Source organism: Carcharodon carcharias, chromosome 12 (assembly GCF_017639515.1).
Source record: "Carcharodon carcharias isolate sCarCar2 chromosome 12, sCarCar2.pri, whole genome shotgun sequence".
NCBI lineage: Eukaryota > Metazoa > Chordata > Chondrichthyes > Lamniformes > Lamnidae > Carcharodon > Carcharodon carcharias.
This window is the reverse complement of record NC_054478.1, coordinates 14074460-14080459: the sequence shown is the minus strand read 5'-3', so window position 1 is coordinate 14080459 and position 6000 is coordinate 14074460. Positions and strand designations below refer to the sequence as shown.

The 6000-nt window shown below is 44.4% G+C and overlaps 1 protein-coding gene across 3 annotated transcripts in view; it reads right to left on the bottom strand.

Moving 5' to 3' along the window:
- The window catches only part of LOC121285256 (protein lifeguard 3-like), a 67594-nt gene that overhangs the window by 45733 nt on the left and 15861 nt on the right, over nucleotides 1-6000 (bottom strand). Inside the window, exon 1 of one of the 3 annotated variants that reach the window (XM_041201640.1) lies at nucleotides 5893-5938. The exons of the other annotated variants lie outside the window; for them this stretch is intronic. The gene's annotated coding sequence lies outside the window, so the exon portion shown is untranslated. Of the gene's footprint in view, nucleotides 1-5892; nucleotides 5939-6000 lie in introns of those variants that run through there. 3 annotated transcript variants of the gene reach the window in all.

Genomic DNA, 6000 nt, shown 5'->3' with positions numbered 1-6000 from the left:
CCTCTGTATTAAAAATATTCAATGGCCCCGCCCCCACCACCTTCTCAGGCAGAGAGTTCCAAAGTCACACAATCCTCAGAGAGAAAAATTCTCCTCATCTCTGTCCTAAAAGGGCGACCCCTAATTTTAAAACAGTTCCCCCTAGTTCTGGACTCACCCACAGAAGGAAACATCCTTTCCACCTTCACCTTGTCAAGGCCTTTCAGGATCTTGTATACTTCAATATAATCACCCCTCACTCTTCTAAACTCCAGTGGAAACAAGCCCAGTCTGTCCAACCTTTCCTCATAAGACAACCCACTCATTCCAGGCATCAATCTAGTAAAGCTCCTCTGAACTGCCTCCAATGCTCTTTCAAAGAGCCAGCACAGGCACAATGGGCCAAATGGTCTTCTAGGGAGGGCAGTGTTATCACATGATCCAAACCAGCCTCCTCCCCTGCCTCTTACTGGGTTTCTCTCTCTCTCTTTATTGCTCCTGATGGACTTTCCTTAAGCATCTGGTTATGTTACTGGACCAATAATCCAGTCAACAGCAATTTAAATCCCAGTGCGGCAGTTTGAGAGTTTGAATTATTTTTCTTAAGAAAAACTGCTGGTCTCTGTAAAAATAAATAGTGACCGCGAAGCTGTCAGATTGTTGTTAAAAACCCAACCGGTTCATTAAAATCCTTTCGAGAAAGAAACCTGCTACCCTTACCCGGCCTGGGCCTGTATGTGACTCCAGTCCCACACCACCTGTTCTCTCACGTGGTCTAACAAGCTACTCAGTTGTTTCAAATTTCTCAAGGCAATTGGGGATGGATCATAAATGTCAGCCTTGCCAGTGAGCCCACACCCTGTTAGCAAATAAAATTAAGCTGTTCGCTTCCACCCACCCAAATTCCTGTAAAGACTCCACCCCATTCCTCCAAATTTTCCACAATTATTGCTTCAACAATTTCACTTTCCACACCAGGGGCTCTCAGTCCAGGATTCCACTCTAAGATGATCAGTACAATCCTCGATTCTCAGGTCTCTGCCTCACTCACTTTTCTTAACCAACAACAACTTATGTTTATATAGTGCCTTTAACGTAATGAAAAGTCCCAAAGTGCTTCACAGGAACAGTATCAAACAAAAGAGGACACCGAGCTACATAAGGAGATATTACATCAGATGACCAAAGTTTGGTGAAGGGAGAGGTTTCAGAAGGGGATTCCAGAGCTTGGGGCTCAGGCAGCTGAAGACCCAGCTGCTAACGGTGGAGCGAAGGAAATCAGAGGTAATCAAGAGGTCAGAATCAGAGGAGCGCAAAGATATCGAAGGGTTGTGGGGTTGGAGGAGATTACAGAGATGGGGGGGCGCGGGTGGGGGAGACCATGAAGGGATTTGAAAACAAGGATGAGAATTTTAAAATCAACCAACAACCTTGGCCTGACCTTCCACCCTCAGCAGCCTCCACACTGACCAGCTTTTATCACCTATTTGATCTCACCACCAAACACATTGTTCCTTCCTTCCTTAATTTCCAGAGGGTTCATTCCCTGCTTAAGAAATGAGGGTTGTTCTCCTTAGAGGAGGTTGAGGGGGGGATTTAATAGAGGGGTTCAAAACCGTGAAGGGTCTTGACGGAGTAAATAAAGAGAAACTGTTTCCAGTGGCAGGAGGATCAGTACCCAGAGGGACACAGAGTGAAGATGATTAGTAAAAGAAGAGGAAGGTGACAACATGAGAATTTTTGTTTTAGGATGACTGAGCAGTCCTATGGTGAGGGGTTGAGTAAATTGGGTCGATTTTCTCTGGATTTTGGAAGAATGAGAAGTGATCTCGTTGAAACATGCAAGATTCTGAAAGGACCTTGCAAGGTAGACACGGAGGTTGTTCCTGCTGGCTGGAGAATCTAGTACATGAGGGCACAGACTCAGGATAAGGGGCTGATCATTTAGCACTGGGATGAGGGGAAATCACTTCATCCAAAGGGATGTCAATCTTTGGCCTTCTCTGCCCCAGGGGTTTGTGGATGTTCCATTGTTGAATACACTTAAGGCTGGGATAGGCAGATTTTTGGTCCATTGATCATATTGAATGGTGGAGCAAACTCGAGGGGCTGAATGGTCTGCTCCTGCTCCTATTCCTTATGTTAAGATCTTGCTCCAAACCAATCAGCTTAATGTGCCTGCTAGCTTTGTATCAACTTAAGATATAAAACTTTGGGCTGAATTTTACCCCCATCAGGAGGGGAAGTTGATGGGCTAAGTGCAGCCTCAGGGAGATCACCTCAACTTTCAGAAATATTAAAAATAGAAAAAAAAATTCCCCTTACATGTCCCCCTCATATGACAATGTCACATGTGTTGGGACATGTTCATAATTTCCAAAAAAAACTTTACTAAAATTTGTAAAACCCTACATGAAGCCTCATCCCGCCCGTGGATGAGGTTTCATGTTTTTTCGAATTGAATGGGTCTTTTTTTAAAAAAAAGTCATCATCTTAACAACCCTCCCACCTCAGAATGTGTGTCTGAAAACAATAAACCAGGATGTAGCTAATCAACACAATGCCACCATCATATTTGGAGGAGGAACTGTTATTGTGAGGACACACATGGTGTGGGCAGCTATGTTTGTCCTTTGGTAATCTTTAAGATACTGACTGCAGAAGATAACAGACAGCAGCAGGAGGAAAAGTAGTGACATTTATGCCTCAAAAAGAACCAGGGGCTGTAATGACATAACGTCTCCCCTCCTGTTCCTTTTCAGATCCACCAATACAGCAAACGGACCTCCTGCTAACGAGATGACTAACTCTGTAACCTGCAGAAAGCCAATCCTTTCAAGAGAATCCTAAACTACCCTTCAGGAGTGACGATGTTTTTCCAAAGACAATCACATGAATTATGAAATATTCTTTTTGCTTATAACCTGTAAGAGTACATATTCTCTCCAACTGTACTTTTCTTGAGCGTGTTTGTGTGAGTGTTGTAGTGTTAGATTTCAGGGTGAGTGAGTAAATAAACCACCCTCTTTAGTTAAAACCATGAAAAGCTTACTGCTGGTTACTCAAATTGTCCAACACTCGGGGGTTAAAAACCATATACATCTCCCTCTCAAAAGCTTACTGATTATTGCAGGCAGCTGAAAAGGGAATGGGTATTTCAGTCGATCTCTCTCACCTCGTCTGTAACAATATTGATAAAGACTCTTGGTTAAAAGCAAAATACTGCGGATGCTGGAAATCTGAAACAAAAACAAAAAGTGCTGGAAAAACTCAGCAGGTCTGACAGCATCTGTGGAAAGAAAGACAGAGTTAACGTTTCGAGTCCGTATGACTCTTCTTCAGAACTAGAGAGTAGAAATATGGTGAAATATATACTGTTTAAGGGAGGTGGGACATGTGAAACTGGATAGAAGACTAGCGATAGGTGGAGGCAAAGGAGAGATTGTGAAAGATGTCACAAACAGAAGGTTGAAGGGCTGTTGACAGTGGTGATACTGTCTAAAGGAGGTGCTAATGGTGACATTAAGAGTAGAAAGTAGGATGAGCAAGTGACAGACAGCCCTAGTTGGGGTGGTGGGAGGGGATGGGGTGGGAGAAAAGATGGAAATAGGCTAAAAGGTGGGGATAAAACAATGAATGGAAATAAATTTTAAAAATAATAATAATGGAAATAGGTGGAAGAAAATATATATACAAAAATTTAAAAAAACATATTTTGAAAAAAGTGGAATCAAAAAGGGGTGAGGATGGAGGAGAGAGTTCATGATCTGAAGTTGCTGAACTCATTACAAGCCTACCGACTCCCACGGCTACCTCGACTACAGCTCCTCACACCCCGCTTCCTGTAAGGACTCCATCCCATTCTCTCAGTTCCTTCACCTCCGTCACATCTGTTCCGATGATGCTACCTTCAAAAACAGTTCCTCTGACATGTCCTCCTTCTTCCTTAACCGAGGTTTTCCACCCACGGTGGTTGACAGGGCCCTCAACCGTGTCCGGCCCATCTCCTGGGCATCCGCCCTCACACCTTCCTCTCCCTCCCAGAAACATGATAGGGTCCCCCTTGTCCTCACTTTTCACCCCACCAGCCTCCGCATTCAAAGGATCATCCTCCACCATTTCCGCCAACTCCAGCATGATACCACCACCAAACACATCTTCTCTTCATCACCGCCCCCCCCAGTGGCATTCCGTAGGGATCGTTCCCTCCGGGACGCCCTGGTCCACTCCTCCATCACCCTCTACTCCTCAACCCCCACCTATGGCACTTTCCCATGCAACCGCAGAAGGTGCAACACCTGCCCCTTTACTTTCCCACTCCTCACCGTCCAAGGACCCAAACACTCCTTTCAAGTGAAGCAGCATTTCAGTTGCACTTCCCTCAATTTAGTCTACTGCATTCACTGCTCCCAATGCGGTTTCCTCTACATTGGAGAGACCAAATGCAGACTGGGTGACTGCTTTGCAGAACAACTTCGGTCTGTCCGCAAGCATGACCCAGACTTCCCTGTCGCTTGCCATTTTAACACTCCACCCTGCTCTCATGCCCACATGTCTGTCCTTGGCTTGCTGCATTGTTCCAGTGAAGCTCAACGCAAACTGGAGGAACAGCACCTCATCTTCCGACTAGGCACTTTACAGCCTTCCAGGCTTAACACTGAGTTCAACAACAACAGATCATGAACTCTCTCCTCCATCCTCACCCCTTTTTGATCCCCCTTTTCAAATACTTATTTTTAAATTTATATATATATTTTTCCCCACATATTTCCATTATTATTATTTGAAATGTATTTCCATTCATCATTTTATCCCCACCTTTTAGCCTATTTTATATTTTCTCCCACACCGTCCCCTCCCTCCACCCCACCCCCACTAGGGCCATCTGCCACTTGCTCATCCTGCTTTCTGCTCTTACTGTCACCATTAGCACCTCCTTTAGCCAGCATCACCACCATCAACAGCCCTTCTGTTTATGACACCTTTTGCAATCTCTCCTTTGCCTCCACCTATCGCTGGCCTTTTATCCAGCTTCACCTGTCCCATCCCCACCTCCCCCCCCCACCTTAAACAGTGTATATTTCACCCCATTTTTACTTCTCTTTAGTTCTGAAGACGAGTCATACGGACTCGAAACGTTAACTCTGTCTTTCTCTCCACAGATGCTGTCAGACCTGCTGGGTTTTTCCAGCACTTTTTGTTTTTGTTAAAGACTTTCGGTGTTTGCTTTGTTAGCACTTTCCTCGGATTCCTGTGTTGTTTTATTTTAACTCTCCCAGTCCACTGGAATTTTTACTTCTGCTTAAAATTTGTCAAGGCCTCTTTTTTAGGCTTGATGCTGTCTCCTACCTCACTTCTTAACTGTGGTTGCTTAATAACACAAGTGGACCTTTTGTCTTTTGGGGGTGTTCACTGCTTTAGTTTCGTACCAAACAGTTCTCTGAACACTTGCCAGTGTTTGTGGGTTTGCTTTATTAACACAACAGCCCAATGAACTACAATCAATTTATCTCCCATCCCTCGTTGGTCTCACTTCAACTTGAAACCTGATTTACATGTCCCATTCAACTCCCCCCCCCACCCCCCCCACCCCAACCACCATCCCCTCTGACATCAATACTTATTTCATATTCTAGTCGCCTTTCGTAAAGTGTTCCTTTAGCATTGGATTGTTAACTAATCCAGGCGTATTCCCTTGTCCGTTCTAAAACATTGTTCTAGAAAATTGTCCTGAAAATACTCTAGAAATTCATTGTCTTTATTACTTGAGCTATTTGGCTTCTCAGTCTATGTGAGACTTTAAAGATCTCCCATTATAATTACTTTTTACTTTATATATGTTTCCCTGATCTTCATATTTATATGTCCTCCCCCCAGTACATCCCCGTGGACAGTTATCTGCAGAAAACTCACCAGAGTCTTGCAGCTGTGTGTTCCCTAAGCGCACCCATCGTCTCTCCACTGCCTGTTTGCTCTCAGTGGAAAAGGAGGAATTCTCGTGACTCAATGTGGTCATTGATG